The sequence below is a fragment of the Piliocolobus tephrosceles genome, chromosome 5, assembly GCF_002776525.5.
Source record: "Piliocolobus tephrosceles isolate RC106 chromosome 5, ASM277652v3, whole genome shotgun sequence".
Classification (NCBI taxonomy): Eukaryota; Metazoa; Chordata; class Mammalia; order Primates; family Cercopithecidae; genus Piliocolobus; species Piliocolobus tephrosceles.
In genome coordinates this window covers 78522327-78547255 of record NC_045438.1, presented here as the reverse complement: position 1 = coordinate 78547255, position 24929 = coordinate 78522327, and the positions used below count along the sequence as shown (strand labels likewise).

The following is a 24929-nucleotide window of genomic DNA, read 5'->3' as shown; positions in this document are numbered from 1 at the left end:
CTCTGATCTCCTGCCAGGGATATCCATTAGCCAAGCTCAACTAGAAACTGCAGGGCAAGGGAAACACTTAATGCCGTTCATAGAGATCATTGTCCTGTGGGTCTGCTGGGGAGAGGTGGAGGGCAGAAGATCTGAAGGAGTGAATGGAATACAGCTTCAAAAAATGGGTTAATTATAAGCATAAATGAAATATTTTTAATAATGGAACATTTTCAGGAAGAAATCTTTTTGAATAAATGAGGAAAATATTCTGAGGGCAGGGAGGGAATGTGATGGGAAGAGAAGAGAACATTTACAAAGCATTTCTGGAAGCATAGAAGTTAAATATCAAAGAAAAACACTCTGTCATCTGAAAACATGAGAGGAATTGGAAATATAAGTGTTCTAAATAACATTTTTACATTTAACAATAAATACAGATTTTTAACACACTTTCATCTTGATTCTGGGAAGCATTTTAGTGCTCGGTAGTATTAAGAAACACTGAAACAGGTTGACAAATACCTCCAAACATACATAACATGTCTATGTATGTACGCTTTAACATTTGAAAATATAATGTGGTAAGTTTCAAAGCATTTATAATTAATTAAGCTGTTTTCACAGCCCTTTAGAAGAATATTTTTCCAGGATAGCTGACTGCATAATGCTTTGCATGATTTATTTATAGACTACTAATGAAGACATATCTAATCATCATAATTAATTGGTATTTTTGTGCTTTGGGGCCTAATCACAAAATCTTTTATATGCTGGCTCAAAGTAAACCTGGCTATGGGGCAAACATTTAGAACAAACCCTGCTTGTTGTTTTTAATATACGGCTCCATTTTATTGATTTGTTTATTCAACATTTCTGACTCTGATTATACAATGCCAGAATAAGTAGCCCATTTGGTCAATTTAACTTTGTAAAATACTTTCTTAAGCAAACAAAAAGAAGACAGAGGACTCCTATTTGGCATAGTAGATAAAAACTTCAGTTTTTTACATTTATTGTGTTGTATTACTATCAGATAGTGATACTGCTTATAAGAATTTTGATTACCTTGAAGTGAAAGCAGAATTATTCTCTTCTAATTTACTTGTTAATTTTCCTTTCTCTTTTACTCATATGAAAAGTAATTTGAACTCACTGTTATGAGACAAGTTAAGATTTTTGTTCTGTGTATTTTTTATAGCTATTGGGAGTTCCTGAGGAAAACTCTCAGAACACCCACTTTCATGTTTAGATACTGAAATAGTGAGAAATTACACCAAGACCAAAGGTGAATATCAAATATCTCTTTTATTTTGAACAGAGGCCAGTTTAGTATGTGGCTTTTATGCTTTTATATGCAGCAAGCACTAAAATTACACTGGTGTTTACCCTTTGTCCACAAACAGAAACATATAGAAGGCTGCCCGGGAAGAGCAGGGCAGAACTTACATTCTCGTTGGTCAGCTTCCTGGAGAAAGAAGAAGGCCAGAGTGAAGCCAGGTATGTCCAGTTATTCTTTCTCAAATTTATAAATTTCTTAAATCACTCTACCTTCCATGGACAGAATGAACAAAAAGAGGGGACTAGAATTTTACTCATTAATCTCCTCTCAAAGAAGAGTTTCAGATTAAAGATTTCAGTCTATTAAAAAGAAAGAAGGAAAAACAAATATTTTGTATTTTCCAATGGCTTTATTCAGTTTAAGTGATCCTTTGAATATTTTAGCATTAAAATATCCTAAACATTTCATCTGATATGTTTAATCCTATCATGAATCCCAAATATCACCTCAGTGTTTGCTTCAGGAACCCAACCTATGACAGGTGTCCATTGTTTTATGAATATGAGCATGTTTGCCTTAAAAAGAGATAATATTTCAAATAGATTATAAGACAATGATTGACTATTAATAATGATAGTGATAAATTAGAATATAACATGATGTATTTAGTTTTTATTTGAAACTTATCTAAAGTTCTGAACCTTCCTTTGCTTTTTAACTAAAACACCATTTATTTGAATTCCTGCAAAGGATAGTGAGTTTTCTGGATGGTGACTTCTACTGAAGTTTCTGGAATTGGAATAACTTTCCTAACTAAATTAGTGTATTAACTAATTTTATTTTTGTGATCCTTCTGTATCTATGATTTTCATTTAAACTGACTACCTAGTGATGCAACATAATTTACTTGCTTCTGCAAACATTCTGATTAAATCAGTCATTATGAAGCCCTTCTGAGAAGCCACTAAGACAAGTAAAAGTGAATATCCCATCAATAAAAGGGAATAAAAGTGAGACATGGATAAATATCATTAGTATTAATTAGTCTAATATAATTGTTTAAAAATTTAAGCAATAGAAAAATAGAGGGCCCAAAAAGATCATATTTCTAAGTTAATGAATTTATGAACATGAGAATTGTATAACTGTTTGCGTTAGCTTGGGCTGCTATTAAAAAAATCATAGACTTGATGACTTTAGAGCAGACATTTATTTCTCAAATTTGGAAACTGGAAAGTCTAAATTCAAGGTGCCACTAAATACAATTTCTGGTAGAAGTCTTCTCTCTGGCTTGTAGACAGCCATCTTCATCTTCATCCTGTGTCATAACATGATGGAGACAGAGCAATTTTTGCTTTTCTTCTTCTTATAACACCAATAACTCCATCATGAGAGCCCCTTATAACCACATGTAGCCCTAATTACCTCCCATTGTCTCCATCTCCAAATACCATCACATTGTGCATTAGGACTTCAACATATGAGTCGAGTCTTGGGGAGACTGAAATCAGTCCATAACACCAGTCACAAAAAAAAAAAAAAAATATTTAAGATGAGCAGAAAAAAATTTGCTTTTCAGATTATGGAGAAACACTTGGATTCCAGCAGGTATCATCTTAAGAATGCTGAACTTAAGATAAAGAGACAGGGGGCTGAGTTCCATTGTGGGGCTGAATGCCTAAAACTCTTGAGATGGCTTAAAAAATGTCTGTAACTATACCTTCCTCAGGAATAAGATAGGGCTACTGAAGATCTTTCATAGGGTTGTGTGTATTTCTAAATGAGATAAGATATATACTCTATGTGTCGAAACAATAATAGAAAATTAAAGGTAAGATATCACAATGTAATTTCTTCATTTCAGATACTGACACTATATATATATATATGTGTGTGTGTGTATATATACACGCACTATACATATATATACACACTATATACATATACATATATACATATATATACACACTATATATATATACACACACTACATTTTAAAGGAATTATGAGAAAGATGGAGTATTTGAGAAATGAGCAATTTTGAGGAAAGAAGAGCTAGTCTATATGAAAGATGTTTAGGGAACTATATTTTAAGCCTTCCACCACTGACTGTCTTATGAACCTTTCCACACTCCTGATTGGATATTGTTCTTCCTGAGGAAGTTTGCTTTTCCTCTTTAAAATAAAACCTGTGAAATTTTAAACTGTACTTTTGCATCCAATTGTTTGAACCATTTAAGTAGAGTTGATTGATTTCAGAAGCAGTGCTATTAAAAATGATGAGTAATTTGTTAAAGAAGGAAAACAAAACATGAGGGAGAGAAAACACAGGGTGAGACTGGGAGGGGAAATACAGAACATTGACACCCCTGTGATGGCGTTAAAGCATTGGGTTAATTATTCCTTCCTGGAAGTTAAGATGAGAGCTACTGGCTCAAACATGTGAGTGAGCGAGGGCAAGGAACACAAATAAAACTAACAGTAATTTATCTTACAAGTATGAGAAAATACCGTCTCCTTAGAATGTACAATGTGTATATTTCTTATTAAGGATTGATAGGTAACCTTTAGCAACTGTGCCCAATTAGCATTAGAAATTGATAGTGTGGGTCAGGTGGCGTGACTCCCGCCTGTAATCCCAGCACTTTGGTAGGCTGAGGCGGGAGGATTACCTGTGGTTAGGAGCTGGAGACCAGCCTGTCCAACATGGTGAAACCCCGTCTCTACTAAAAACTACAAAAATTAGCTGGATGTTGTGGTGGGCCCCTGTAATCCCAGCTACCTGGGAGGCTGAGGCAGGAGAGTTGCTGGAACCTGGGAGGCGGAGGTTGCAGTGAGCCGAGATCATGCCATTGCACTCCAACATGGGTGACAGAGTGAAACTCTGTCTTAAAGAAACAAAAAGAAAAAGAAACTGATAGTGTGAGCTGGTTGTGGTGGCTCACGCCTATAATTCTAGCATTTTGGGAGGCTGAAGCAGGCAATCACGTGAGGTCAGGGGTTCGAGACCAGCCTCGCCAACTTGGTGAAACCCCGTCTCTACTGAAAAAAAGAAAAAAATAGCTGGGTGTGGTGGCACATACCTGTAATCCCAACTACTTGGTAGGGTGAGGTAGGAGAATCACTTGAACCCAGGAGGCAGAGGTTGCAGTGAGTAGAGATGATGCCATTGTACTCCAGCCTATGTGACAAGAGTGAAACTTTGTCTAAAAAATAAAAATAAAAAAGAAAGAAAATGATAGTGTGACACAGCACATTCTTGATTAATACTAAAAGTTGTGTGTATATATATATATATATATTTTTGAGACGGAGTCTAAAAGCATATATTTTCTAAATGAACACTGCCCTTATTTTTTATTAAATATAAGAACACATTTTCTCCACTTCCACACTGTATAGTTTACTGTGTTAAACATTTGCCCACCTTTTTTTAAAGGATATAGAATATACAAAAAAACTCTTCATAGCTTTAAATGTGCATAGAAGATAGACAAGTTTAGCTACTGCAGGATGAAAAGACTTGATGTGTTTTATGTCATGTTTATTTATTCCAACTATAAAAACAGAAATGGTCCGCAAAGTAGTTTGATGGATAATGACTGAGGTTGTAAAAGTTATTGTGACTAATGGCATTTACCTTGTTTGGTTAAGTTAATTGAAAATCAAGGTGAAATTGCCCTCGAGATAGATCCTATATTTTATAACATTTGTAAAATCATAAAAAGGTTATGCCATCCTCAATTCTCAAAAAATTATATTGTTTTTGAAACTGTCAGAACATATTTTCCAATTGTATTACAGAAACAGGTAAACAATCTGATATGATGACCTAAGTGTTTCTATATTTGGCCATTACAAGTGTTGGCAGTTCTCTGGCTTCTGTTTGGAAGTAGTGTGTCAGTTGCATCTTATAATATGTTTGCCTTTGGTGAGGCATCAGAAAACATGTCACATATTGGAGATTTATGTACTATAAAACGTCTCAGGAGTTTAACTTCACCATTAGGGTTACTCCTGTATAAACTTTGATAAAAATAATATCTTTGCTCCCTCCCAAGATAAATGAAAGAATTTAAGCCCACTTCGAGAATTCTAAGCTTTTGTGGTCAGTCTTCTTTTGTCCTCCAAGTTTGTAATTAATAGAGTTTAAACAAAGCTGTAATCTGGTGGATAGTTTGAGCTTTTGACTTAATCGATCAGTTGGGAAATTATTAGCTAGTTCCTTTACTTTACTTTGACCCCACCCCAGGATTTAGCTGTCTATCTGAGTAACATATTTGCCTGGTTTTATGTATTAGCATACTCTCAGTTGAAAAAGCAAATCTGAATATGCACATTGATAAAGCACTTGCACAATAAAAGGGGCCATAAAAGTATTTATCATGCTTCTGAGATGTATTAGTCAATAAAATGAGTTATTCATTGAAATTTAATAGGGTGCAATCTCAGATGGAGTGCAAGCTCCTATTGAAAAATTGACACATTTTCTTGCTGGAGGGAAGGATACATGTACGTCTAGCACTATGCAAGTTATAAGGATGCTAGGAAGCTGGCAACTGGATGGAATCCTGAATCACATCTTACACAGCTGCTGCTTCACTTTCTCTAAGAGCAGGGCTATGCTGATTAAGCCATAAGCATTTGCAAGGATTTTTTTTTATTTTCTTTTATTATTTTCTGGCCATCTGTAAATCATAGAAGAACAGGAAGAGGTGGCTTTCTTCCTTCAGCAACAGATCACCAATCCAAATACTCCTCTCTCACATAAAATTTTGCCTTGGTCAAACTATTTTCTACTCCTCAATCAAATTCTACAGTTTCTTTTTTCTTCTCTCTAAAATGATTTTTATCAAATATTCATTTATCAAAAGGCATCAGTAACCATTTTTTTTTAATTTAAACCTTTACTTATCACTTTAATTTAACTTGTTCTTATATATTTATAAATTCTTAGAATACTTTGCCTATATTATTGGAATTTTTCACATATAACCTTGCTAATTTACTGTAGTCATTTAAAAGACGTATCTCTAAATTATTTGATACTCCTCATTGCAAAATGCACAGCTTAGTTCATTTCCTTTTGAGTGAGGACTAGACTTAGTTATTCTTTTCTAGTGAATAGCATATGGCAGAAGTAATAAGATTTCACTTGCAAGATTATGTTATAAAAATCTGTGGTTTCCTTCCAGAATTTTATTTCTTTCTTGCTCTTCTCACTCTCTTTTTCTTCCTCTATCCCCTGAATTACTCATTCTAGGGAAACCAATATTGTGGCTACTCAGGCAACCTTTGGAGAGGCCCACATCGTGAGGAACTGAAACCCACCAATATCAGTTATCTTGGAAATGAATGATATTCATATTCACTCCTCCCCATTGAACCTTGAGATAACTATCGCTCCAGTCAATATGTGGCTGAAACTTTGTGAGTGATCCCAAGACAGAACCACCCAGATGAGACACCTAGATTCCTGATCCTCAGACACTGTGAGATAATAAATGTTTACTGTTTTATTTTATTGAGTTTGGGGTAATTTGCTTTGACAGCAAAAGACAGCTAATACACTTGTATATCTTTACTTTCTCTTTTACTAGATTATGAACTTTATGAAGAAAAGGATACATACTATTGATGTTCTATTTTTAGTCTAGATAATACATGCCTGCAGATGTAAAAATAAAATCTCAAAAGATTAAGCTGATAAAAGTTTATTTGTACTAACATAAAGTCTAATATGGGTAAGGAGATGTAATAAAAATAAACAAATACATATATAAGATAATTTTTATGGTAATTAATTATCTGAAAAATATAAAACACCTGTAGTAACTTAACAGAATTACTGACAAAGGGAAGACAGAAGGTACATTTGGGCAGAGTGGTGAAAAATCCCCACTACTAGAAGTTAATATTGGAGTTGAAATCTGAACATTGCCAATTAACTCTACAAATATTCAGGGAAGAGCATTCTGGACTGAAGAGCAAATGCCCCAGGTAAGGACCTTTCCTAGCTTGCCAATAGGAAACAAAGTGAGCTGGTGGGCAGGAACCTGTTAAAGCAGTATTTTGTAGGTAATAATGAAGAGGTTGGAATTTATTGAAAAGTTTCCTTGGAACTCTCATTTGCTGTAAGTCAACACTCCAGAGAAGACCACGGACAGCTGTGTTATTATCAGCTGACACAACAGCTGAGCAATGAGTGGAAAAGGACATCAAAGTGGATCAGCAAGAGCGTCTATGACAATCACATTGGCCATTGAATGGAGAATTAATTGTGGTGGTGGTGGTGTGATTGGGCAAGTGGAGAGTAGGACAACCAATTAGTAGACTGTTGTAATATCACAGAAAAGGGGAAATCATTGATTAAACTGGCATTAGATTTAGAAAAGAGGAGTTGATTAAAAAAAAGATTTAGGATGTATTTTGGAAGAAGAGTCATGAGATGAGATGTTTAGATTTACATCTCCTTTCAGAATACATTCTAAATCTCTTTTCTTTCAACTCTTCTTTTCTGCGTCCAGCCCCAGTTTAACAGAAAGTGGATAACGAAACATGACCCCCTTCACCACCTTTTTATTTTGTTTTGTTTTGTTTTTGGTTTGGCCTGTATTACTGGATAGTGCTCTTTACAGAAAAAAAAAAATTAAGGAGACACAGAAAATACGGTATCTTTCCAATATCTCCCAAGATAATTCCATTTTCAGAAAGACACTTCGGTTTTGAATATCACTTGAAGAGAACAGGCTAGAGAGGGTTTCAAGGGGAGGAAGGAAAAGTGGAGAAGGGAGCTAGAGGTCAGCAAGGAAAGGAGTAATTTAAAAGATAATAAGGTAAAGAACAATACGAAAGGAAAGGAAAATAAATAAAATATGTAAGGCATTAAAGGAAAAAAGAAAAGAAAGACCAAGAGTAATCACTGTAAAGTGGTTAATAAAGAAAAGTAAAAATGAAAGCAATGAAAAGAATAGAGTTAGATGTGTCTGAGACCCTTCGGGGGTCTGTAAGTTCCTCCTCTGTCCCAATCCATGTCTGTGTGAGGGCAGATTTTCTTCATATAATTCAACCAAATAACATATTGCAACAGACCGAATGTAGAAGCAGGTATGAAAATCTAGCTATTTTCTAATAAGTGAGGCAATGCAGACGTTTACAAAACTGAAAAATTATGTCACTCTTATCATTTTCTAAACAATATAGTTATTTTAATAAAACACATTATATCGATTTTAACATGCAATGAATTTATGTTATTTATAAGAATATTTTAAAACTGAATTCAATGTTTTCTAATAAGGAATATATACACACACACACACACACACACACATATTTATTTATTTATTTATTTCTGTAGGAGATATGTGTATCTCCTACAGAAATAAAAGCTCTTTGGGATCTAGTTTTTAAGGAAAAAAAGTGGTTCTATGATCAAAACATTTGAGGATTGTTGCTGTAAAAGTTATCGAGGTTTTGTGGCAAATGTTAATTAATATACTCTTCTACCAAACTGCTCTTTATCTGGAAAAACAGTGTGTTATCACCTGGCTATTTAGTAATTATAACTCAGAGATTTCACTTTGAAAAGAATAGCCAAAATTGCCAGACAAGAAGTAAAATAAGTATATGTCATTTAATGACAGGAATATGTTCTGAGAAATGTGTCATTATATGATTTAGTCATTGCGGAACATCATAGCATGTACTTACACAAACTAGATGGTACAGCCTAATACACACCCAGGCTCTATGGTGTAGCCTATTGTTCCTAGGCTATAAAACTGTACAGCATGTTACTCTACTGAATTTTGTGGCCAATTGAACATAATGGTAAGAAATTGTGTACAATTATGTGCAATTACCTGCAGACGTTAAAAAGTTATAGTAAGAAAACAGTATTAAAGACTTTCAAAATATTACACTTGTGTAGGGAACTTATGATGAGTAAAGCTTACAGGCCTGGAAGTTGCTCTCGGTAAGTCACTGAATGAGTGAGTGGTAAGTGAATGTGAAGGCCCAGGACATTAATGTGCACTTTGTAAACTTCAGAAATATTCCAAACTTTGGCTACACTAAATTTATGAAGAAATTTCTTTCTTCAATTATATATTAATCTCAGCATACTGTAACTTCCTTTCTTTATAAACTTTATAAAATTTTAACTTTTTGACTCTGATAATAACACTTAGTTTAAAACCAAAACACCTTGCACAGCTGTACAAAAATATTTTCTTTCTTCATATCCAAAATAAGGTAGAAGAATTTGGAAGAACCCTTGGAAGTAGATGCTGTGATAATTAAATGTAAATATCAATATTAGGTATAGCAAATTCTGTTAAAAAATCAACAAAACCCCTGCCATTCAGTGTTTAAAAACAGGTTCTATAAATCTGAAGAGAAATATTTTCCCATATATCAGGTACTATAATAAATTTTGGTAAAAAAAAAGCTCTGATAAATGTAAAAGGGAATATTAGTCATTGTCACCATGATCCCTGAGAAGTGAAGACATGCAAACCATAAATGTACATATACAGAGACACCAGAATGTCATTAATTTGGATTTGCAAAAGCAGACATCTTCTTATTCTATTCTACTAATGAAAGGGTTAGCTTCTATCTAGTTCAGATGGTGCTGTGAGTGCACAGTTAACTTCTACTGAGATCCATAATCATGGATTGTTTCCAGTTTTAAACACTGTTTGTCAAATGATGCTTTTCATATACAATTTTAAGCCATGAGAACTGATTCTTTTTGGGGGAAGTGGTAGAAATCATTTAGAAATTAGACTTAGATTTTATTTTTACAAAAATTTCTTAGACATTCTGATGTTTTAACACATTTGGATAATTTTGATTTACAACTTTTAAGCTTTGAACAAAAAACCTCGTTAAAGTGACAAATAAATTATAGGAAGGAAATTCAATTAGACAAATTCAAATAACATAAAGAGTTACTCTTAATGCAAGGTAAGAAATACATACACAAATATTTATGACAATATTTAATAAAAATTTACTATGTATAGATCTTTTAACCTAAGGATAATTTATAGTAAACAATATATTATTAAAATAAAATATGTTTTTAAATATATTAAATTTCTTCTAGATATCTTCTTTTCTCTATTAGTATGCATAGCTTATTCTTTTTTCCCACTTTAATTTCAGTTCTCATTCTATTTAAATCATCCTAAATTTTCAATTAGAGAAAAATTTCATTGCAAAGGTTTTACTGAATTGCTGGGGGATTAGTCCGTTTTAACTTTGAAATTAAATTATAAACTGTTTTGTTACATAATAAAGAGAGCTTACAGAATTTGGACAGTGATTAAAGTAATTTAAAAATATGTATTCAGTAGTCATCTCATTAATTTCCAATTCTAAACTGTGGCTAAATACCACTGTCCTTTCTCTCTCTCTCCCCCCCCCCCCCCCCACCATTTCAGGCGCACACACACACGCACCTGCATGCCAAATATGGAAATGTGAAGACAGAGGTTCAGCTAGGTTAGGTAACTTTGCTAAAATCACACAACTAATCTTACTTGGAACTCTGCTTTACAGTGAACAAATTAAATTTCTTATTGCTTTGAGAAATTGAACTGAGTGCGGTGGCTCACGCCTTTAATCCCAGCACTTGGGGAGGCTGAGGCAGGCAGATCATGAGGTCAGGAGTTTGAGACCAGCCTGGCCAACATGGTGAAATGCCGTCTCTACTAAAAATACAAAAATTAGCCGGGCATGATGGTGCATGCTTGTAATCCCAGTTACTTGGGAGGCTGAGGCTGAGAATTGCTTGAACCCGAAAGGCGGAGGTTGCAGTGAATCGAGATCAAGCAACTGCAATCCAGCTTGGGCTGTTGACAGAGTAAGATACTGTCAAGAAAAAAAAAAAAAAAAGAGAGAGAGAGAGAGAGAGAGAGAGAGAGAAATTGCATGAGAAAATAAGACTTAGCTATAGTACCTGAATGTTCAAAAAAAAAAAAAAAAATTCCCTGAATCCCTCTGAATTCTAGCTTTCTCACTGCAAAGCAGGTTAATATTATCTACTTTACAAACATGTGAGGATTATATTCCAAAAGCTCCTTCTTACCCAGGTGTATTTTTCCCTGTGCTTTTCAGAAGGATTAGGGCATATAATGAAAAGCCAGGAGGGAAAAGACACTCATTTGACATGCACTAGTTTGAAGAGAACTGTGCTAATGATAGATCTGGCTACAGAAACTCAATTGGATAGTTAAAAACAAATGTTGTCTCTCCCAGTAGTGATCAATTAGGGCTTTGTGACAAAGAAAAAAGGATGCCATACTCCTAGAATCTAGATAGACAACTATATTTGTTTTCTATTGCTGTATAGCAAATTTTCATAAATGTAATGACTTAGTATTCAGGTATTACCTCAGGTTTGTTTGTTTGTTTGTTTTTGTTTTTGTTTTTCCCTGAAGTTTGACCACACCTTAACTGGTTCCTCTGATCTGTGTCTGAGGAGGCTGACATCAACGTGTCAGCTGCGAGACTGCAATCTTATCTGAAGTTAAAAGTCCCCTTTCAGCTCCTTGATTGTTGCCACAATTCATTTCCTTGTAGTGGTAGGATAGAAGGTCTTGATTTCTAGAACTCATCCACTATTCCTGCCACATGACCCTCTCCACAACGTGGCAATTTGATATTCAAAGGCCAAGGAAAGCAAATCTACTACTGCTTCTTCTCTTTTACCTCTAGATCCTTTTTAGAGGGCTCATGTCATTATGTCAGACCCACCTAGGATAATCTGTCTTTTGATTAACACAAATACAACTCAATGGAAACCTTAATTATATCTGCAAAATCCATTTGTCTTTGCATTATAAAGTGACCTAATCTCACACACACATATATATAACTGAAAAACACTTAGCTTTACTACGTGCAATTCACTCTATTCTGTTCTATTCTATTCTGGTCCACTTTAGTCTACTCCATTCCATTCCATAAGTAAACAAATGCTAGTTACACTTCAACAAATTGTTATAAAAAAACCATCAGTGCCTCACCCTAGAAGCTGAAAAACACTGGAGTAAGCCATTCATTGTGATTCTATTATCTGGCCAGTGACTATTTTAAGAAAGCTGAGCATTTTGCCCCCTAAAACAAAGGCGGAATAAAAATTCAGAAGTAATGAGTCCTCCAGTGGGATAATTACTTGGTAAATTTGAGCAGATAAAAGCAAATACCTCAACCGGAATCTAGAATAAATGAGAATGCATGTAAAAACATATGCAAATATAATGGAAGACACTTTATAAATTATTATTTTGTTATCCCACCATGGCTGCCCTGGATCTTTAGTAAACCTTAGCAGAGTTGATGGTGTCCCTACTCATTCTATATACTCATCTCAAGTGAGTAAAGCAAGAATTGTGTCTGAAGCCTTGTCTAGCTTCATTTATTTTATGCTGCCATGCTTAGGAATATAACGGGAGACTTAGAAGCCAAGTCCGTGTCAGAATTGTATGTGCACAGCGGCAGTACCGTTGTCTGAAATTCTGATTCAGAGGATCAGGTTTGTGTGCCAGGTGAAGATTAATTGTACAAATGTCAATCTTCTTGGGGGTTCATTAAATTATGATACTTAATTAACATCAATGTCAGTGAAAGAAAAAATACCCAAAGCTTCCCTAAAAGCTGTTCATATTCAAATATATGTTGATTGACGGAAGCCTATTGTTTCCCAGTGCCTAGTAATGTTCTTCACTGCATATATTACCTGGAGACTTCCCCAAACACTGAGATATTTGGAACTCTAATGAAAAAATAGCTTCTATTGTTAGGTGTAAAGTGCAATTTTATGAGCAGACTTAGTGCCTCTCCTTTTCCATCCATTGAGTGTGTATCTACAACTTGATTGATTTCGACACATTCTTTACCAGCCAGTTATTGGTTATAGAATTCCATGAATAAAAATAAGAACCTATTTGTTGGTTGGCATATCGTAACATGTTAGCAAGACATGCTTTCAATTTATAAAGTATAATATTGACTTCATTCCTAGGTAATATAAAATGACAATAAAATGTAACTATGTGATTTATTCATTTAAATAGACTCATCCAATATCATTTAGAGTAACTTTGTAAAATACTTAGCAAGGGATCACTAAATAATGAAAATGATTAGGTCAGATATAGTGTTAGACGTTACAGAAATCATGCCGCTGTCAAGTAGGGGTGTTAATGGAAACATGAATCTAGTCTCATCTTTCTTGAGACTTATTATTGGTTACATAAAATGCATTAGTTCTGTGATATTTGTAAATAAAGGAATGATTCTAAATTATGTTGCAGATTAGGAAGCAACATGAAGCCATGAAACATAGTGAACAATTCCATGTTTATGGTGAATATCCATGATTATTTCAATGTATATTTGTGTGACTTGAGATGGGTAGGCTTTAGGAATTATGATCCTGTAGCAGGATAGGTAGATACCAGGGTAAAGACAGAAGACAAGCTAAACAAAAATCACATGTATTCATTAGGAATCACAAAATATACAGTATGTTTTTATTTAGCATATGAATACATTATTTATCAAGACTTCAGCATATGGCAAAAATGAATTATTTCTTTTCTTCTACCTCTAAATGACTTTAAAGTCATCGAGAATAATGCACTAGAGAATAGGCCTAGAAATAGAAAACAAAAATAGAAAAAATCATAAACAAGAGATCCAACAAACCAGCAATCTAAGTCCTAATGAGAAAGAAAAACTGTAAGAATAGATTGAAATAAAAGCTACAGTTGTAATATAATGTTAACCTCCAAACAAAATGTAATTAAGTGTAGACGCAAGAACCGGTTCCATAAATAGCTATCCATAATCATATACAATTGGCATGCCATTATTTTCTATTAGAAAAAAAAATGAGAATAAAATACAATATTAAATGATAGAATTGAGTTCCTAATTAAGTCTTCAGCTGAATTAAGTAAGTATCTTCCTTTCACTTTTTCTTTATGTCTTGTGTATAGGCTGTTAAAGATGCTCGGCATAATTACAGTCAAAATAGATGTATTTTTGCCTGTTCTGAACAAGAAGTTTGGCAGAAAATTAAGAATCCAAACCACAGCCAAATTGCTGAATCCTTGAATCGTTCAAGGATTCAAGCAAGAAAACCTATGGCCCAAACTGGAAAAAAATATTAATTGTACATTTGTGACCTCTTCTTTCTCCAGCACATAGTTTACAACAACAAATTCCTGCCACATAAACAAATCTGCTTACTGGCACATAACCATAAGCAGTTTAGCCTGATGAATATGTATTGTAGGATTCTTATTAACATTCTTTATATTCCTAAATTTTAAATAAATTATTAAATCCTTCACCATTTGTAAAGGGTGACTGTTTCCCCTCTAAACTGGTCACATTTCATTAGATCATCACACTTTGGCCTTCCTTAATAAGCACAAAATCTCTATACTGCAGTTTCTAAAGAGTTTCAGTTTCATGGCTGAGGGAACACATCATGGGATATGAAGGCTTTTACCTCTAAGTTTTACATGTAAATTCAGTGTCTGTTGTCAGTGATCAAGTATTATGACATCTCATGATCATTCTAGAACTGACGTAAAATATTTACTTGCCTCAATTTAATTTTTAGGAAGATGTTATTTTTATTACTTTAAATTAAAACCATAATTGACTGAAAGCTTCAACTGGGTCTACAGTTAAATGAGTTAAGGCATAAGTTTTGCTCAGAGTCTTTGCTATTTATGGCAATTCTAGTTCAGTTGGGAAGCTTGTGCTCCCTTCTACAATTTCTAAGAATTATAGAAAAAAAAAAAATCAACAAGATACCAGAACTCAAAGTTTTCAAATGAGATATTACAATTATAAAAAAAAGTTAGAAATAGTTTAAGCTATAAACGTTTGAAGAAAGTTGTGATTTACCTGTACTTGGGACTTCTGGTTCTGGCCATGATGAAGTAGCTGATATTCTTATGATAGGAGCCTTATCATCCTATAAAAAACAACAACAAATATTAAAATTTTACATGACGTAACTTTTTCAAGGTTAGCAAAAACAGAGGGTAATATTACTTCAGATAAGGTGAAAACATGCTTATGAGATATTGCCCTATGTTAAATATTCAAAAGCCCAGCATCTAAAAATATTGCTCTTAATTTAGTTTCTTTTTTTTAACTTTTAAGTTCAGGGACACATGTACAGGTTTGTTACATAGGTGAACTTGTGTAATGGTGGTTTGTTGTACAGAATTTTTCATCATCCAGATATCCTTAATAAGGATAACGGAGGTTATTATCCTTAACAAAGTGACACAAGAAGAGAAAACCAAATACTGCATGTTCTCATGTATAAGCGAAAGCTAAATGATGACTACATTTATATATTTCAGTTTAGAAACATTGTCAAATCATTCCAGAAATACAAACTCACAATTTTTATAACTACATTCATAAAATTATTATTGTTTAGTGACAACCCTTATTATTGAATTGCAAATACAATTATATTTTCCTCAGTAGAGAGATATTAAAAGCAAAATGAAAAATAATAATAAAAAATAAGGGAAGTAGAACTCTGCAATATTTAGAGGCAAAATTTTTCTCAGCCTTTTTTTTTTTTTTTTTTTTAGCTTGGTAAACCAAGTTCTCATATGATAGTATATTACTTCTCATTGCCTCAGCAAAACTATTTTTGAATCTACAAAGCCTTTGCCACCATCCTATTCAGGGAAATCTATCACAGTTTTGCAAATCACTCAAATTTTGCAGAAAATTATAATGCTGAAAATGATCACACAAGGCTTCATTTTAGCTTCAGCCTAGTTCTGTTCTTGGATATCCTAATATACTGCAGGTGCTTAATCCTAAAATGATTCTATACAATTTGCTTCTTTCTATCAATGAAATAGTTATTTCCTTTAAAAATAATCAATCTCATATCAATCATATGATTATATTTTATATACTCTGTATAGTTATAATATATTAAAATGTTCTTTTTTACATTATTTAAAAAGTTTATATATATGGTGCTAATATAAAATTTAATAGTGAAATATTACATTATGAGGATACTCTAATTCTAAATCTATCTGCCTTAAGATTGAACAATATCATCACAATTTGCTAGAAGGTAATGTAAGGTAAGCAGTTTAAAAGTAAGGAAAAAATTTATTGAATAAAGTTACAAATTGATCCATAAAAGATAAATGATGGACTTGAGAAATAAGGCATATTTTGTGCAGGTAACAGCTAATATTATTGTCCATGGCTTTACATATAATTTTGGAATTGTCATAGAAAGAAAGTCATTTTTTTTGCCACTAACTACTTGCTTCTATCAAAACTTGAAACTTATTTTAAAGGTATCACTTATCATGTACTTTTAAATTGCTTTTCAGCAATGCATATTTTAAAATATTCTACAGAATACTTCTTCAAATACAAGTCTAAAATATTCCAATAATTTTATAAAACTGCATACAAATGAGGAAATAGTCCTAGTAGGACACTGAGGTAAAATTAACAATTAGAAGTTAACATGTGAGGTACTAAAAGTTATGGAAAATATATTTGTTTTATGTGGGTTATTTGACTCCTAAAATATTAATGTCCTGATTACTATAAAAGTTCTAGACACACTGTATGTAAAATTTATAAATCACCAACTAATTAATTTTTGCTATAACTATACATATTCTTACATAGATTCTCACTTATCTACCACAACCAGATTTCTGTTTTTATAATCCAGAGAGAAAACTTTGCTAATATTCTTATATGAGATAGGTATAGGATAAAGTAAATATAGGACAGCTTTGCTGCTTCTTTTCACTTTGGCTGGCATGAAAAACTTAATGCTGAGAGAGTTCTATTCTTCTGAAAACGGTAAAGAGCAAAAAATTTCTGGTCATTTTCCAATGACTCCTGCTGCTAAGTTGGTATCATTAGAAACAGACCTATTTTGATGCTCATGCCTGTAGTGATTCTTGCATATTTATTTCTTAATTATTTGGATTAACTATAAGAGGCCAAATGCATATGAGCTACAGTTTTTCACAATTGTGTAGTTTCCAAAATATTCTCCTCTGCTCATAAGATATATCCTCAATGGCCAAATCTTCTGCAGGAAGAAAATTCTGGTAGTTAACTTACTTCAAACCGAAGAGCCAAGGTAAACTTTGAAAATAAGTTCTTGGATCATGTGGGAAAATAGGAAGTGTCTAATATTTTAAAGGATAATATTGGTATAGTGTTAAATAAACCTAATACCGGTTTATCCTACTTGTGAGCTTTGTGCTAGTTTTATCATAGCCCTAATTATTAGATTTATCAACTTTTAAATGAATTTGTTTATTTATCAAGGAATTTATTACTTCCAAGAAAAAAACAAACAAACAGCATGTGAAGAAAACAAAAAAAAAAAAAACAAAGTATGGTCATGGTGGAATATTAACATTTTTATTATTAAATATTTATTCTTAAAATATTTAATATATTAAAATATATGTCATAGTAACCAAAGATGAATCAAGCAACAGGCCTCATGGTATCTAGAAACAAAGACTCATAAAGACATCAATCAAAAATGAACCAAGGATATTCTCTGTGATATCTAGGGATACATGGTCTCACATCTTCACTTCTCTTTCTATACTGTCTTTTTATTTGTTCTCTCTGCAGATTGTTTTTCTGTGCTCACTTGCATGAAGCAGATTTTTATCAAACAAATTCTGATATTAGTAACATAGTACATTTAATAATCTGCAAAATAATCTTACACTTTACTTATTAGGTTACTGTTCATATTTATGTTGATAATATAATTTCAAATCATTTTATAAATATTACAGGATAAAGCAAACAAGTAATTATATTAATATTGTTAGGAATTAAAGTTTAAATGTAATTGAAAAGAGATACAAATATAAGTTCAAGAAAATTAACTAACAACCTGTAATAACTAATTTAATTTGGATACTTTCATATTAACTCATAATATTTATAAAATATGTCAAAGAGATAACTGCACTCTCATGTTAATTATGAAATTGTTTACCAACAGCTAAGATATGGAATTAACATAAATCAATGAATATAAAAAGAAAATATTGTATACATTTGTATATGTATACACATGAACACAAAAATGGCACATTATTTAGCTTAGAAAAGAAAATCCTGCGATTTGCAACAGAATGGATAAACATGAAGAACATTATGCTAAGTGAAATAAGCTAGGATAGTAATGTATGATGTCACTTATACATGGAATCTAAAAACTTTGAACTTACAGAAACAGAGAGTGTCATGGTGGTTACCAGGGATCGGGGGAAGGTGGAAGATTGAGATGAAAGATATTGGTCGAAGGATACAAGATTTTAATTAGACACAGAATCAAAATCAATCAAATGGCCATACTGCCCGAAGCAATTTATGGATTCAATGTTGTTTCTATTACACTACAATTGACATTCTTCACAGAACTAGAAAAAAATATTTTAAAATTCAGACGGGTTAAAAAAAAAAAAAAAAAAGAACATGAATAGCTAAAGCAATCCTAAGCAAAAAGAACAATGCTGGAGGCATCACACTACTCAACTTCAAACTATACTAGAGGACTACAGTAACCAAAACAACATATCACTGGTACAGAAACAGACACATAGACGGATGAAACAGAATTGAGAACCCAGAAATAAGACCGCACCCCTACAACTATCTGATCTTCAACAAACCTGATAAGAACAAACAATGGGGAAAGAATTCCCTATTCAATAAGTGGTGCTGAGATAACCGGCTAGTCATATGCAGAAGATTGAAACTGGATACTTTCCTTATACCATATACAAAAATTAACTCAAGATGGGTTGAAGACTTAAATGTAAAACCACAAACTATGAAAACTCTGGAAAGCAATACCTTTAAGGACATAGGCACAGGCAAAGGATTCATGAGGAAAATGCCAAAAGCAATTGCAACAAAAGCAAAAATTGACAGATGTGATCTAATCAAACTAAAGAGCTTCTGCAAAACAAAAGAAAGTATCAACTTAGTAAACAGCCTACAAAATTGGAGAAAATTTTTGCAAACTATGCATTTGACAAAGGTCTAATATTCAGCATCTACAAGGAACTCAAATTTACAAGAAAAAAAAAATGTGAGCAAGGGACATGAACAGACACTTTTCAAAAGAAGATATACATATAGCCAACTCATATGAAAAAATGCTCAATATCATTGCTTATTAGAGTAAGGCAAACCAGAGCCACAATGTGATACCATTTCACAACAGTCAGAATGGCTACTATTAAGAAGCAAAAAGAAATAAATAAACAGACGCTGGTGAGGTTGTGGAGAAAAATAAACACTTATACAATGTTGGTGGGAGTGTAAATTAGTTCAACCATTGTGGAAGACAGTGTGGTGATTTCCCAAAGACCTAAATGCAGAAATACTATTTGACTCAACAATTCTATTACTGGGTATATACCTAAAGGAATATAAATAATTCTATTATACTGTAAAGACACATGCACATGTATGTTCACGGCAGCAATATTCATAAAAGCAAATACATGGAATCAACCTAAATGTCCATCAATGACAGATTGAATAAAGAAAATATGGTACATATACACCAAGGAACACTATGCAACCATAAAAAAGAATGAGATAATGTCTTTTACAAGGACATGGATGGAGCTGGATTCTGTTCTCCCGAGCAACAAACATACGAACAGAAAACCAAATACTGCATGTCTTCACTTATAAGTGGTAGCTAAATGATAAGAACACATGGACACATAGAAGGGAACAACACACACTGGGGCCTATAAGAGGGTGGAGGGTGAGAGGAGGGAGATCAGGAAAAATCACTAATGGTTACTAGGCTTAATACCTGGGTGATAAAATAATCTCTACAACTCACCTCCATGACAAGTTTACCTATGTAACAAACCTGCACATGTACCCCTGAACTTAAAAGTTAAAAAAAAAAAGAATCAAGTGAATAAAAGAAGGACAGAATGGAGGGAGAGACAGAGAAGGAAAGGTTGAAGAAATAAAAAGTCCCAAGCTCTTCAGGACCCTCAGGTGGAAGGACTGCTTAAGTTTGGGCGTTCAATGCTGCAGTGAGCTATGATCGACACTCTAGCCTGTGCAATAGAGTGAGACCCTGTCCCCCGAAGAATAAGAAAAAGAAAGCCATGATTTTCTAAAAAACAAAAGAAAAAAAAAAGCAAGAATAATAAAAGCAAATTAATATAACAAATATTCATCTTCAGAAGTGGTTACAACACCAATTTCTTACCCTAAATATTGATAATTAAATGGAAACCAGACATTTACTTTGTGTAATGAGAAGATACAGTGAATCCCAAGTGGTGAGGAAAATGTTTTTACAGAACAACATTAGCTAATAAATTCTTTTTAATAAGACATTTTTCAACTGTTAATGAAATGATTGACTCAGGCAAAAATTATCATTCACCTAAAATTAAAGAGGAATTATTTTGGAGAAGAGGATTCACGTGACCATTAAATGTCACTTCCAGATTATTTGCATTTTGAAAAATATTTTAAAAAATAATGGAGAACATTTGGTGGTCACTGCCTTGATGAAATAATCAAATTTATCATCACCAACAGGGGGAAGTTAACAATATCTGTTTTCTGCAGAATTCAATAAATAGTATATTTCCTAAGAAGTATAGTGTGTTCTTGGTCAGGTGCGGTGACTCACGCCTGTAATCCCAGCACTTTGGGAGGCCGAGGTGGGCGGATCACGAGGTCAGGAGATTGAGACCATCCTGGCTAACACAGTGAAATCCCATCTCTACTAAAAACTTCAAAAAATTAGCCGGGTGCGGTGGTGGGCGCCTGTGGTCCCAGCTACTCAGGAGGCTGAGGCAGGAGAATGGTGTAAACCTGGGAGGCAGAGCTTGCAGTGAGCTGAGATGGCACCACTGCACTCCAGCCTGGGCAACAGAGCAAGACTCCGTCTCAAAAAAAAAAAAAAAAAAAAAAAAGAAGTATAGTGTGTTCTGCTACAATACAAACCTTTATGAAGCTAATTAGCTTATACTGACTGGGAAAATTGGAAAATAATATCAGTAAAACATAGATGGTGTGCCGATTCAAATATTATTGTTCTTACCCAAGAAGAACCAAAACAGCAGGAGTAGAATCATTACCTCAAGCGATATTGCCAGGGAAAATCCTGACACAGAGAAGACAAGCTCAATGCTTGATGTGAAAAGTTATCTGCACACACAGAACCAGTCCATAATACAAGTAGGTGTATTCAGATGAGGGCTGGGGGATACAAATGGAACACCATCAAAATTTGCTGTGATCTTTTGAGAAGTGTCTGTTCATGTCTTTTGCCCACTTTTTAGTGAGGTTATTGGTTTTTTGCTTCTTGAATTGTTTAAGTTTCTAAACATATGAAAAAAATGCTCAACATCGCTAATCATCAGATAAATGCAAATAAAAGCCAAAGTGAGATAACATCTCACACCACTGAAATGATTATTATTAAAAAGAAAATACAACAGAGCCTTGTGAGGCTACAGAGGAAAGGGAATGCTTATACACTGTTAATGGGAATGTAATTTAGTTTAGCACCTGTTGAAAGCAGTTTGGAGATTTCTCAAAGAACATAAAAGACAAATACCATTCTACCCAACAATCCCATTACTGGTTATATATACAAAAGAAAATAAATTCTTATCAAAAGGACACATGCACTTGTATGTTTATCACAGCACTGTTCACCATAGTGAAGTTATGGAATCAACCAAGGTGATTATCAAAAGGGGAATGGATTTAAAAAAATGTGGTAGATATAGACCTTAGAATCCTATGCTGCCATGAAAGAGAACAAAATCATGTACTTTGAGGCAACAGCATGGATGCAGCTGGAAGCCATTATCCCAAGTGAATTAACAGAGGAACAGTAAACCAAACAACACATGGTCTCATTTAAAAGTGGGAGCTAAACATTGGGTACTCATGGACATAAAGATGGAAAAATAGATTACAAGGACTAACAGAATTGAAATACTGATGAGTAGTATCCTCACTGTCTGGGACACAGGATCATTTGGACTGCAAACCTCAACATCATGCAACATACCCACGTAACAAGCCTGTACATGTACCTCCTGAATCTACAAAAAAATTTTTGACTTTTTTTTTTTTTTTAAGAATTTGCTGGAAAAACTCTTCTTCAAAGTCTTCCAAAAGCATTTTAACTTTTTATTTATATTTAGAAATTCAAGCCATCTAAAATGAAATCTTGCATATGGTCTGACATAGGTGCCAACATTATTTTTATATATATGTCCAGTTTAGGAGGCATTATTTATTGAGAAGATGAAGCTTCCTCTATGGCTCTACAGTTTCTCCCTTGTCATAGATTAGGTTTATCCATTTTTGTGGGTTTGTTTGTAAACCCTGTATTCTGTTCCAGTGGTCTATTTATCAACCCTTGTTTCAATCCACAATGTTTACTTAGTAAAGTGTTGTAAGATGATTTTTAGCTAATAGTATAAAATCTCTGATTTGTAATTATTCGAGGTTGACTTTATTATTTCCTGCTTTGCATTTCTACATAATTTTTAGAATCAGCTTGTCATTTCCCATCCCCTATAAAAAAACACTACCATTTTTATTGGGATTATGTTGCATCTATATATACAAGAGAATTGTCTTCTAATTCATAAATATAGTATATCCCAATTTATTTTATCTGTTCTAATATCTCTTAACAATGGTTTATTTTCTACTTGAAGTTTTGACTTAGCCTTCATTAGATCCACGCCATTATAAATGGTATCATAAAAAAAAGCTTTCTAGTTGTTTGTTGCTAGTATATATGTAACTACAATTTATTTTTATACTAGTTTCAGTATAGTCCAGTAGAGTGATCAGCTCAATTAACTAATCCCGATAATTTGAGGTATTTTTTTTTTTAATTTTCTATGAAAAAAAATCATGTCTGCACATAAGGTGATTTTTATTTCTGCAATATAATTATTTGGCTTATTGTACAGGCCAGGCTTTTTCAGATAATTATTAACGGGTCATAGGAGATATCTTTATCTCATTACAGAAGTCATATATCTTCCCTTATTTCACCATAAAATCTAATATTTCTTTTCATTTTTAAAATAAATGCCTTGTTTCAGACTAAGAAAATTCTATGTTATTTCTAGTTTTCTGTTATTTAACATTACAAATGGGTTTTGAGATTATTATGATAATTCTCCTTTTTCGTTAATTTAGAAAATTGTATTAATTGATCTAAAAATTTTAAGCCACCCTTGAAGTACTGGAATCAGTTCATTTTTTTAAATTTACATTGTATTTTTATTAATTGATAAATTTTTCTTGATAATATTTTGTTTACCATTGTACCTAGTCATGAAAGATATTATATTTTTAGGATGTTGGTATCAAGGTTATGCTGGACTCATAAAAATAATGTGGCATATTCTCAGTTTATAAAAGTGGCTATTTAGGACTGGTATAATTTATTATTTGTTTAAAGGTTTTCATATGGAGTTTCTTCTGGATATGGAGTTTTATTCAGATAATTGTTTTAATTAGATTCAATTCTAATAGGTTTCTAAATTTCATTCTAATTTTTTTTTTATTTCTTCTATCGGTTTTGGAAATCTGTGTTTTTTCTTAGAATTTTATTTAATTTTTTCTATTTATTGGCATAAATTTGTTTACAATATTCTGATTTTTTTGATTATGTATTCCCACAATCACCCTGTGAAACAAACTACCTTAAGATTTACCGGCTTAAAACAATATATATTGCTTTGTGTGGATGGATTTTTTTTGTTTTTGTTTTTGTTTTTTGGTCTGATGAACTACATAAATTCATTAATTTTGGTTTAAATGTAGATTTGTTTGGATTTACTGTGCAAATATATCACTTTATGTGAAAATAGTGAAAATTTTCTTTCTCCCTTTTCACTATTACATGTTTACTTATTTGTTTATTTAATTTATTTTTCTCGAATTTGTATTTTCTGCTTGGCAACATGGCACAGTTCTTGTAGTCTGAGCTGGGCTTGGAGGGATCGTTTATGCAGCAGCAGTCAGTTGTGTTAAGCTGAGCAGCTCTGCTTTTCTTGGCTGTGCCCTCTTACATTTCTGGAGCCTCTGCTATGCCTTTATGGCTTGAATGGCTTTGCTTCACATGGTTTCTCATCCATTTGGACCAACTTGAGCTTGTTCATAAGGAGAAAGTAGGTGCCTAACAGAAAGAGGGAGAGAGAGTAGAAGCGTGAAAGGCCTTTTGAGACCTTTGCTTAGAACTCACACATCAACATTTTACACCACATTTTGTCAGTCAAGAAACACTACAAGACCTACTTCAAAGGATGTGGAAGTAGAATCAACCTTTCTATAGGAGGACCTGTAAAGTCACATTGTGAAAGAAAAGATAGAGGGGAAAAGCATAGAAGCCATTTTTGCAGTCAATCTACCATACTCATTTTCTTTTCACTTTTGTTTATGTAATATTTTTATCCTTTTCATTGTTAATATTTGTGCCCTTTTAATACCTATTTTTAGTTCAGTTTTATGGGATTGTTAATGTCAATTTTTTTTAAAAAAAGAAGAATTGGGCTTG

General features: G+C 33.1%; 1 long non-coding RNA gene across 1 annotated transcript in view; it reads left to right on the top strand.

The window, feature by feature from the left end:
- The window catches only part of LOC111538028, a 42270-nt gene extending 18172 nt beyond the window's left edge, over positions 1–24098 (top strand). Inside the window, exons 4-8 of the long non-coding RNA XR_003306909.1 lie at positions 1386–1479; positions 13591–13642; positions 17406–17450; positions 21457–21571; positions 22045–24098. This is a non-coding gene — a long non-coding RNA (uncharacterized LOC111538028). The remainder of the gene's footprint in view (positions 1–1385; positions 1480–13590; positions 13643–17405; positions 17451–21456; positions 21572–22044) is intronic.
- The last annotated feature ends 831 nt before the right edge of the window (positions 24099–24929 follow it).